A 12,462-nucleotide genomic window follows, 5' to 3' on the forward strand; every position below is an offset into this window, starting at 1 on the left:
CACACTGTTTCCCTAGGGCACAGGGATCTTGTATCTCTGTTTCTGACAGATAAAGAAAGATGATTCATTACCAACAGCCTCCTCTAACATAATTCATTTTTTCATTTTTAATGTTTAAATTCTGTATTGCAGTAATAAAAAGCTATGGTGAAGTGTTTAGTATGCAAACACATGTTCCATACATATTTAGTTGTGGTGCTCATGTGGGAAATGAAGGTTTGAATCTGGTCTATGCCCGGTTTTCTGTTCCCTCCCTGTTCTCTAAAATTAAAACAACTAAATTAAATAATAATATAATTAAAAATAACAACTAAAATAATAATTACAATTATTAAAACAAAATATATAATAAAATATACAAAATATATATAAAATTTAAATAAAATAAATGTTAACTAAAATAAAATATAAAAACCTTCAGTTAGCCGAGGGAGCAAAATGTCTGTTTTTCATTTAGTTTAAGTACTAAAATGATTAAAACTAAAAATTAATATAACATAAAATAATACAAATATAATAATATTATATTAACATATTGACTAAAACAACAAAATGACTACATCTTTAACTAAAATTAAAAAAGGGAAATACAAAAATAAGAATTAATACAAAATATTAATAGGCTACATATTAAGATACTATAGTAATGATACTAAAATAATACTAATAAGCAAATAAAATACAACATATGTTTGGGACTAGCCTCATTCTCTACAAAATCCCTCTACAAAAGGTTTTGCTGAAAAAGGGGATTTTATTGAAACGATTGCCTATAAAATCTTGCATCCAGCATGGAGTGACTCATATGCTAGATGATATGTTTTATAGGGTACAGTCCACCAGCCTGGTGTGTAAAGCCAGATTTTTTTTCAGCATTAATAATGAAGGCCACAGACTCTCAGTGAGCAGAGGGAGTCTGGGTGAGAAAAAGAGACGGGAAAAAAACTCTGATCTATCTGACAGGGCTCTTTGGAAAAAGAAGAGATAAAAAAAGACACTAATTTTAAAAAAGCATCTGAAGCTCAACTTCAAATTTTTACCTTCAAACCATGCCGTAAAGGTAAGTTCAGACAAGGTTGTCAGATAAATTTATGCCCGTGCAATAAAAGTCTGTAAATATGTGTTATTAAACGTCAAATCTGTAACTGGGATAGATCTGAACCGTAAATTGCTTTTATGTGAATCTCGATCGTAGCAAACTGATTTTCTGGCGTGAAAGCTGCCAGGAATGTGGTTTATTCAGGCCAGTGGAGACAGGTGGTCTCACCTGTGATTCCATGGAATAAATCCACCATTTTCCTGGCTGTTCTCAAGTTTCTCTCACCTTCTCTCTCCACTTCTCGAATTCAAGAACTGCGAGAAGCCTCACCTGAGCAAAGGTAAAGTGTATTTGTGCGTCTCTCATCAGACAGTCTCTCGCTGTTATCTTTTCATCCTTTCAGGCTGAGAATGTCATGAGTCTCGCTCTCTCTTTCTCTCCATATGATGTCTTAGCTGACCCTAGGCCTGGGCTAATGTCAGTGGGCCATCTGTGATAGGAACCCTGGGGTCCAAGTGGCTGCCTGCCCACTTCCTGAGTTCAGCCCACACACTGGGCCTGGCCAATGCTATGGCTGCACACATACAGTATGATGCACACAAACACATACAGACACAAAAAATGTTGCTGGCGATGCATAGTACACACGCAAACACTGAAATCTACATTAACCTGCTATAAGTCAAGGGGTCAGCATGACTGAACTTTCTGCCCCCCTCTGCTGCTTTACTTGTGTTCACAGATGCATTGCATTTCAAATCGTAAACAGCATAAATAACAACTATACAATAATCTAGGTCAGGAGATCACATAATTGTTCAAAACAAATCATGATTTTGAATCTCAACACTGGATCCCGTCTTTTCCACCTTTTCTCTCTCGCTGAAGTGTGAGTCACAGAGTGCTTGCCCATTTGGCTCAGGTTGGGTATCCAGGTCTCACTGTTTGTTACAGATCTGGCATTGGCCAGGACCGAACATAAGGTATGGAGAGCTTTGCCCAGTTGGAGCTCAGGCCACAGACACAGAGAGGGTTCGCAGTAAGGGTCTGTCCAACCTCCATCCACACACCTCCACACTCTTCTGGCACTCGGATCAGTGACATTTGCGTCACAAGGCACAGCTAGAGTAGATTTTGAATGAAAGCCTAAGTATTCATTATGAAAACCTGGCCATGCTGTTTTCGATAAGACCCTGCCTGAATTTGCACTGTATTTGCTCATGTGTGGTTTCTAATGACAGCAAATATACATTTCAGCAAATGTTTCCTTTGGCTTTATTTACTGAAAGTAAAAGTAATAAAAAGAAAATTAAATGGTGTATATATATATATGTGTGTGGAGTGTGGAGGTGTGTGTATATATATATATATATATCTCTCATTTATATGAACCATTTAACAATAAAAAAAATAAATAAAACAAAACAAAATACAAATAATATAAATATATATATATATAAATATATCTCATTTATATGAACCATATGTCTTTTAGCTATACAAAATATAAATAATAGAAATGTTTGTACATATAATGTAATATAATATGAAAATATTAAGATTTTATATTATATCAATATAGCTTTACTACAAAATATAATATATAATAAAATATTTAATTTGAAAATATTTTTTTCTATGTTCTCACTATAATATACTAAAGGAAATGAAAGTATAATATGGGAAATAAATTGAAAAATTATGAATCCAACAGGAATTATTAAGAAAATTATTAACCAAATGACAGTGGCTACTGGCACTGATTACTGAAAGTTTTAATGAAAACTTTTCATTAGAAACTTTTCAAAAGTTCTCAATTTAATGTACTAATGGAAATAAAATAGAAACCGGAAAATACAAGGAATAATATAAATGCACTAAAACAGAAATTAACCAAATAGAAATTTTTATTATTTAGCGAAAAGGAAGCAGACGTCAGGATAATTAATTCATAGAATAGCCACATTTACTTACACAAAGGTCAGAGAAGTTAATAGGGGCAAAATGCCAGTGGTGTCACCATGGACACGCTGCCTTTCTCCTGTGCATCTCTCTAATGCTGCTCAGGGAGCAGCCTTGACTTTTAACCCGCACCGATGGTCACTATAGAATCCTTCAAGACTGCAGATGCCAAACCCATTGTCAGAAGCCAACATAATGCGAAGATATTTCATCGCTATCTGTCAACACATGACAAAAAAGGGACCTCTGTTTCAGCATTAGAGATTCTTGGGGGAAAAAAAAGGAAATCGTGCAGGAGGAGCAGGCATGGATGTGGTAGTATTGTCTCTTTCACTCCTCTTCAACAGAAGGAGGAGCGCTGTGGCACAAGGCCACAGAGGACCATTCAGGTGTACAGGTGACCTCCTCCTGCCATCTGTACCCTGTGGTTCTCTATTTATTTCTTTTTTTGTCTCCAAATGGAGCTGCCTTCAGCTTAGCTATTGAATAGTGGAATTTATAATCAAAACACCATTTTCTATACTTCTAAGAAATCAGGTCCTTAACTGTAAATGGTTGATTCTAATCAGCATGCGAAGATGCATAACATCCATTTCTGTCTGGGAATGAAAATGTGTCATGATTAGAAGGAAAATGCATGCTAATGTGTGAAAATGAGTGGCGAGCCTTTCGGCGGAGAAATTGTTTCATTAAAGTAAACCGTGAAAAGAGGAAGTGTACAAAGACAGCAAATGCAGGAACACTGTGTAGGACACACAAAAGAAGACAAGGTCATGAATGAAGTGCCGTTCCGCTGTACTCTTCGAAGACTGAAAGAATCTTGATTGTTGGTCAAATATTTATTTAGCATTTTCTTTGTTTTAAAGGAATAGTTCACGTTCACTCATTTCTTTTTTCCTCAGTGAAATACAAAAGAACATTGTTTAATGCACCGGACGCTCTTTTCATTGCAATTACATTTAATTGGGACTGGAGCTTTTAAGGTCCAGAAAAAACATACAGTACAAGCATCAAATAAGCAGTATAAAAGTGGTCTATATGACTTCTGCACTATATTCCAGGTCTTAAATAGTGAAACTGAGGCATCTGATAAACAAAATTTAAGTTGTTATCTGCCCTAGCTCACATTTGGCAATTCTTGAGGTAAGTAATTATGTATAATTAGTAAACAATCAATGTTTTTACCTTTAACTAAAAATATTATTGGAAATAAAGCTGAAATCTGAATATTAAATGAAAAACTGAAAATAAAGAGCTCAGTGTTACTGTTACCTAGGCAACTAACTGAAATAAGTACACAAATTACTACAACTGAAATAAGAAATAAATTAAAGCAAAATAGAAATATAAAAATATCAAAAGCACGCAAAATTACAAAAAATATCTAAATAAATAATTATATCGGGGGGAAAAAAAGCCTGTTATTAAATTAATGTCTCCCTTTGTGTTGCACAAGAAAAAGAAAGTCCTACAGGTTTGGAATTACATGAGGGTGTGTAAATGTTGAAAAAATGCTAAAGAATTAAACACTAAATTGGGAAAACAAAAACAGGAGATCGCTATATGTGTGACACATACAAACAAATTCAGAAAAAACAGGACTTGGGGCTAATCAAATAATGGCAAGTAGAAAACAAACGGTAAAGAATGGCGTGCCCAAACCTGGACACAATTACTTCCTGTCCCACCGCCAAGACAGAGCAATTGATGAAGCGGGTCTGTACCTGATTGTTGTGCACGAGGGTCTGTTTTAATCCCGTGAGTGCAGCAGTTACTCTCGTGCTCACAAGCGGACAGAGTTTCCCACTCTGATCGGTAATTGCTTTCTATCACAATAACAGGTCAAAAGGATCCGCGGTGGTACGCTCCGCTGACACACTTTAGATGTTCAGAGCCCAAGGGGAAAATAATGTAAACCCCAAACAAACAATGATCTGTACACGGGATATTTCTCAATAGCCATCAAATGAGGCATTTCCTGAACCCTGTTACAGAGACACCTCTCCAAACTCCAGTACAGCAGACGAATCCGGAACATGAAGTATTTGTGAATGGAAAATGCAGCACACTTGGCAGGGAGGACCATTCCATTGCAATCAGACAGATGTATTACAATTCTTTCACTCTACACAAGCAGACATACAACAAGAAAACGAGGAGGATGTGCACTCCTGACCTGCATCTCAAGGTCGCTGTAAAGTTCAGCATTTCTGAATGAAACTTAATTGGTACATTTATATAAGTTTGAGTTTTACACAAAAGAAATCAATGCATCTTTAAACTGGTGACTTTTAACTAGAACTGGGATACATGCATCCGTGACATTCGCCTGGTGTTTCCCTGCATTATTGCCAGAGCCTTTCCTCACATAATGAATTATCCCATGCTGATAAGGCAGACAGCTGTATTGGGGGGCGGGGTAGCATATCTGGAGACAGATGAGACGCATTGTGCAAAAAAAGCATTTTTTTATAATTCCCAGTGCAACTGATGGATGACTTGAGGCATGTGAACCCAAGGGGAATTTGGCGGGGGTATGTGAGGGGTGTTCCGCGACTGAGAAGGGAACTGACATTCCTCTGTGCACAGACGCTGAGGATGCATCAGTATCAAAGTCTAACAGCAATGTACCATCAGCCCCGTAACAACAAGTGCACCATCAGCAGAGAATAGATGCAGGAGAACGGAAAAAGAAAGGGTCATGCACATGAAAAAGATTCCTAACAAAAGCAAGGCTATATCGCTGTGGTAATGTTACGGTAGCATGCGAGCAATACAGGGAGAATGGGCAAGCAGAGACTCTGTCACTGACAGCTTGCTGCAGCCCATGGAAAACAGCTAACACACGCTCCTCTGCTCCCAAGCCTGTGCTCCCCGGCTGCTTGCGGTCACATCAGCCACCATCAGTTTACAAAAACACAGGATATCACCTCTCTGATCAATGCTAGACGCATTGGTAGAGACAACTTGAGAAAGGTTAAAAAATTATTTGTCAACCAACCTGGCTTCTCAAGGTCCTTGGTCATCCACAACATTCCGCCGATCTCAGATTCCCCTTGTCCATTTTAAGAGGCCAGAAATAAAACGCCAACCAGCCCCAGCCGAAACTCCCATCAATCAGAAGGCTCTCGCTGATAGAGCGTATACTAGGAGACCTACTGATGTAAGCTAGTCACCAGAGAAAATACCCAGTTGTGACGCATATCCAGGAACAAAAATAGCTTTGGGGCCCCTAGAGGGATTATACAACAGACTACACTGAGAGGTACTTTTGCAGTGCCTGCTCTTCTGGGCTGTTTTGGTGCCTTTTTAAATCTCTAGAGCTCAGAACACAAATACTGCAGATGGGTCAAAGGACTTCAGAAAAATCACAGACAGCCTTCTGACCGCTTGCGTGTGCATTTGTGCATAACACAGTTCTGGTCTTATCAGACAGTGCTTTAATTGCAGTCTGGCCTTGGTGCCTTTGACCCTGGGATTGTCTACAGTGTATGGTGTATAACAACATGGTAACACCACTCACCCCTCCTTCCGCCACCTCCCGCAGGGCTAAAAATAGCTCACTGGGCTAATTCTTACAAATATCCCTTTATAGATGTGCTTTCACCAATCACTCTCGGCCAGGCCCAGACACTGATACATTTAGCGTATAGATCACACCATGAAATGCGTGCACTGCGACAATCCCAAAGAGAGAAGATCTAACGGGAGAACCAGGCTGCTGAGCGGAGACTTCCGGCCACCCCCTTCACCGCAGAGAAGATTAATTCTAACTTATTCTAATATATTTACTGCCACCACACTGTCTTGAGTGACAGCAATACAGCCCTTCTGAGGGTCACCTGAATGAGCTGTCGGATCAAGAGTTATGGCCACATCGGACCACAGCTGCGGCACCATTCCAGGGAGCATTTACTCACCCTGCGGGATGACATCAAGCTGTCAGGAGTCACCGTGATAACGACCATCCCGGTTATCCCAAAGATGAATCAGTTTATCACATCTGCAAGCTAAACATACACAGCTATTCGGCAGACTTCTGCCCTTACCGCAAAATCTAATTTACGCAGCTAAATATATTTGACCAGGTCTGACCTCTGGAGAGCGACTCAGTGATTAACCAAGAATCTGGCCAACTGGTAGCCAGGATCCCCTGTGACATCGCTGACTATAATAAGAAACACTATAAGGACCCAAACTGGTTCCCTGGGTGTTCTCACTCACTGTCTGAACAATTCTCTCTGTAAACAACTCTGCTGGTTAAGCTAGCGATAGATCTCCAATAGGGCATCACATTAAAATGTGTTGGATTATTTTTGATAGGGTACGATTTGCTCTGCTAATTAAACTACACGGATCATTCTTTAACTGGAGTAGCAAATGAGATGCATAAATTTGGCAAAGTCCTTGTTATTTAAAAATATTCTTTATAGATATGCATTTAAAAATTGTTTATCACCCAATATCCAGAGAAATAGAAGGTTTAATCAAAAGCCAATGACTACTTTGTCTGGGTTGTTACTTTCATGGTCAGATTTCCAGAAATTTACCATTGTGATGGTTTCAATATCATAGAACATTTTAGAAATATTGATACAATCACATTTATCAAAATGAACACTACAGTTCAAAAATTTGGGGTCGGTAAGAAAAAACTTCAAAGATAGTGTATGTTTTTTACATTTATTATTATTATTATTATTATTAAAAGGTACGATTTCCCACCGCAGATGAAAAATGACCCATATTGCAAAAACGTTTTGTACAGGTGGAAAGGGATTTCCACATATTGATACTTTTTCTGTAAGATCATCTGGTATTCACCATTGGCGAATATTATAAAGGAGGCCATCTGCTAACTATGAAGAAATAAAGAGCAGGCTTCATCTATCTTCCACTGTTTTGCTGCACAAATTAATTATTCATCCGCTACCTGTGGCCATATGCATGCAAGCATACAAATGTACACAAATTCCTAGTAAATGCAGTAACGCATAATAGTGCATTTCCTGCTAAACTAGGCAGGTAAAGCTTCATTAATATTTAACTGCTTAGAATGTGATTGCCCTTGATCTAAAAATGGTGTCAGTCCACATTCTGCCTACATGTAGATGTCCCTCAACCCAAGTCACTACTGATGAGGCAATGTGCTGAGTGTGAGAGCAAATAAAGAAATGCTATCCATGCAGACAGGTACAGGCCTGTCTTGTTCATGGTTATGGTCAGAGAAATGGTCTAGGACAAGATCTAGGGCAGAATGGATGTCTGGCTGTTTCTTTGCATCATCCTCAGTAAGTAAGCATCCTGACAGGTCTGTGGCTAGGGGACAATAGGACAGGAACAAGATTTCAGCTGGCATTAGTGCTGAATGAACAAGTTTAATGGCTGAGGTGAGGCTCTGGACCTTGGCAAGCTGTGAGCACTCCCCTAATCAGCAGGCCACGATGACGGGATGGACTCGAGAGAAATGAAGGATCCTCCCATCACCACAGTATCCTCTGCTTACCTCACCAAACCCCCAGCTGGGATTTGCCTTTATTTTTCCCCTTCTCGTGGAAGTTTTCCTCTCTTTGATGCTAATGACATCTATTGCACAAACTACCTTGAGAAGTGACCTCACTGTCCTGCTGCCACAGTGGTGAGATTCCTGTTACTGTCCCACACCTTTGAACTTTTTGACATTGATGTATTGCAACTGAATAGTCATGGTATTATTCATTAGGAGTATCATTACTAAATCAGCAACCACTGAGAAATCAGTGAAGTTAGACATGTTGTGAAACAAGATGCTGTAGCAAAATATGTCAACCTCCATTTCTTGCATATTTGTCATGTATTAATTCTAAGATCAGGTTGATCTATTCCAAACTGTGTCATAAGCAGATCATTATATCAATCAACTGGCTCCCCAAGGCTGTTTCATTAATTCCATTTCTTAATTAGTAGTTTTATTTTGATGATAGAACACTTATTGCAAACACTTGCTGTACATCAATAATTCTCTAATATATATTAATTATATATTTATATTTATGTTAATATAATAATCAGTCTGTTTCACATTAATATAATAATAATAATAGTATATTATTATTATTATTATTATTATTATTATTATTATTATATTGAGTCTATTTCACTGCAAATAATTCTACTTCTACTACTAATGGGTGTGTGTGTGTGTGTGTGTGTGTGTATAATTATTATTTTTTTTTTTTTTTTTTTACAAACCCAGTGATTTAATAGGAATGTTTATTCCTCCAGTATACATTTACTGCATCAATAATTAAGTATTGCTGGAAATATTGCTTTCCCATAGAGGTGTACAAAAAAGACAACTTCTGGTATCTGTATCAAAGTGGTTTCATAATAATGCTTAATAACTAAATGTTTCTCTGTAACAACATCTTGCATCACTCAAATGCCAGCAGTTTTTTGAAATATATTTATTGAGCTGTAATGAAAAAGAAAAATAATAACGGAAATAAGGGATGTTTTGTTCAGTTTTTCCAAATATATAAATTTAAATATAATGAAAAAGAAAAATAATAACGGAAATAAGGGATGTTTTGTTTCCATGCAATGGTGACAACAGAAGTTCATGCCTTCAGGAACCATCAATCCTCCAGAGTGGGAATTGTCAAGAGCGTGTTCAGTTGTATATAACTAAAAAAAGCAGCGTAATCAGCAGGGTACATCCTGAAATCACTTCTCCTGAGCCTGTTTTACTTTACCAGTCATTCATTCACATTTGCTGGAAGTACTAGGACTGTGAAAAGATGCTAAAAAGAGGGAAAATCATGCAATAGTGGATAACTAGAGCAGAGAAAATTGAGAGGCAACCTGTGCTGGGTCTCATTTGTAACGGTGCACAGTACTTTCCATCAGATCCCTCAAGCGCATGCGAACAGGGCACAGCCAACTGCTCGAAAACAAGAGCTTATTCACACATGAATGAATCACACAATTAGGGCATGTTAACATGTTAAAAGTACAGAGGGGTTTGCAGATTCAGTAAGCGATTGACCTGAAGATAGTCTGGAACTGAGCCAGCGCATCAAAATCACAGCGGTATCCAATTAACACGAAACCTCACGCCTATCAAATACCTACACAGTGTTCCTCTATACAGGAAGTGATAATTTAACTGTAAATGCAGAATGAATGTGAGGACAAAATATATATTTTTAACTAAATTATCAGGAATATAAGATATATTAATGAAATAAATGTGGCCTTTTATTCAGTGTACACATGGTTATATTTTTAGGCAGATGTTAATATTGGGATAGTTCACACTATGTATATATGTATGTATGTATGTATGTACAGTATGTTTGTATGCACACACTCATTCATCACAATTGTGCACACTAAAAAACAGCTTATGACATGATTAAAAAATAATTTGCATCTAACAACTTTCAGGCTAAATGTCCTATAAATAAACTGCCACATTCCAGGCTCAAGCATGGACTTTAAAATCTAGATTAAATTAGCTTTTTATTCAACATACTGCAGGGTCACAGTCACAGATTTCTGACATCTCACTTCAGGCCTTGATGAACTGAGCACAAATTCATGTCAGTGTTCCATTTGACCTCTCAACCCCAGCATGACTCAAGCCAGGAGTGATTCTCCTAGGAGGCCCAGCAGGAGTTCAAGGGGGTGCGTGTGTGTAGTCTGACAGGCCATGCGCAAACGCTGATGAAAACAGTCACTCAGCAGCTATTCCAAAACAAACAGCCTCTCAAGCGAGGGCTGCACAATTGCTCACTGGAGTGCGAGGCAGTGGCTCACACTCTGTGCACCATCGGGGACCTGCTTTCTCCTGTTATGCAACCCAGGAGCATGTTTTCCTATCTGCGGCTCTCCCAAGCAGCTGTCTCAAATTTTGCCCTAAGGAAAAATATGGGGGAAAAGAAACCTTGTGGAGCAAATACCCCTCTGAGCATAGTTCTCAGAGCATCTCTCTCAGCAGTCTGTCATTCCATAGGGTTCAAGTTGCTCCGCTGCACCTGTTGCGTTTAAAGGCGAGGCACGGAGGGGGCAAGGCCACCCCAAATGAGCCCACTTGCATGCAGTGTCAGTTTACAAAAATCGCCCAGACAAGCACGACCAATTTTAGCCCTGGCCCTGAATCAGATCAGATGGCTGATGTTGGGATTGAACACTAGGGGCTTCCCAAACAGAAGACCCCTGTTGCGTCCAATTCCCCTCTGCTTCCCCGAACAAAAACACATTGTGGTGCAGGTGACTCATCCACTGCCCAGAGTGAGAACAAATGTTCTATAAAGTGCACAGCAAACAGATTCGAGCTTTGTATATACTGCCTGCCTCTAATTTAGCACCCAGAACCGGATGAAGTCCACTGCGGCATGGAAAAGACCTTAGATTGGGGGTAATTTAAGAAATTATATTTCTCCACTTCAGAACAGTTACTGAGAATAGAACATTTGCAGCTGAAATTAACTCAATTGCTCTGACAACACATTTGAGCTACATAAGAATTAAAAAGAAACGTCAAGCACAAAAGCTAAAGGCACTTTAGCTGCATTTTTTTCATCAATTCTCATGCATCAGACTGTCAATTTTAGAGCAGTTTAGAGTATCTTATTTGATCTACATGTTTTCATAACTGAAATGAAGCTATTTTCATTCTTCATTTACAGAATGCATCATGCAGGGATAATTATGCATTTGACAGAAAAAAAAAAATCTAATGTTAAAAAAAATCTCCATTCAACAATAAATTATTGTCTTATTAATAGAAATTCAATGCTTGCTCTGTTCATCACAAACTTCTAAAATTACAATCTGAAAAATCCAGAAGGGAAAATGAATTATACCCTTTTGGGAGCGGTTTTGTTTTTGCCTCTATTTACACACTGTTTGTACAAAAATACAGGGCTCTAAATTCTTCTGTGTGGCTGGGTTGTGTAATGTTTAGAATTGGCATGAAATGCATAAATATGTACATGTCAATGCAAATCTATCTATGCTCTGTTATTAACATTTAAAAGTTAAAAATAGAGATTCAGTATTTATTTGAATTTCATTTTATTTATTACTTGCATTCAGATTCAAATTGCAAGTATGCATCATGTTTGCTTTGGTAAGCCAAGTCAATCAATATCCAGGAATTTAAACCGAATTTTAACGGCATTCTCAATTCACTTGTGAATAGCTTACAACCCTGCTGTGTGGCAGGTCTAAACTTGGGCCTTGATCCTGGATGAACAGTAGGGCACATTGAACATATTGTTGGTTTCTAAAAATATGCTAGGATGTCCCACTGAATGTCCCTGAAGGGCTCTGGAACATTCTCAGTGTAAGTCCATGAGCCATTCATATTCTCCAAATGTACACAACTATGACCTCTGCATTGCAAGAAAAAAATAACAACACTATTTCTGTTCTTTTAGCTTCAAAGATATCACCATGATAGCTTCAAAGATATC

The 12,462-nt window shown here is 38.2% G+C and overlaps 1 protein-coding gene across 3 annotated transcripts in view; it reads right to left on the bottom strand.

Annotated features, from left to right (window-relative positions):
- Positions 1-12,462, bottom strand: part of LOC109112808 (human immunodeficiency virus type I enhancer-binding protein 2 homolog) — a 74,994-nt gene that overhangs the window by 39,405 nt on the left and 23,127 nt on the right. The window contains exon 1 of one of the 3 annotated variants that reach the window (XM_042778049.1): positions 6,003-7,133. The exons of the other annotated variants lie outside the window; for them this stretch is intronic. The gene's annotated coding sequence lies outside the window, so the exon portion shown is untranslated. Of the gene's footprint in view, positions 1-6,002; positions 7,134-12,462 lie in introns of those variants that run through there. 3 annotated transcript variants of the gene reach the window in all.

The sequence above is a fragment of the Cyprinus carpio genome, chromosome A20 (genome assembly GCF_018340385.1).
Source record: "Cyprinus carpio isolate SPL01 chromosome A20, ASM1834038v1, whole genome shotgun sequence".
NCBI classification, from domain to species: domain Eukaryota; kingdom Metazoa; phylum Chordata; class Actinopteri; order Cypriniformes; family Cyprinidae; genus Cyprinus; species Cyprinus carpio.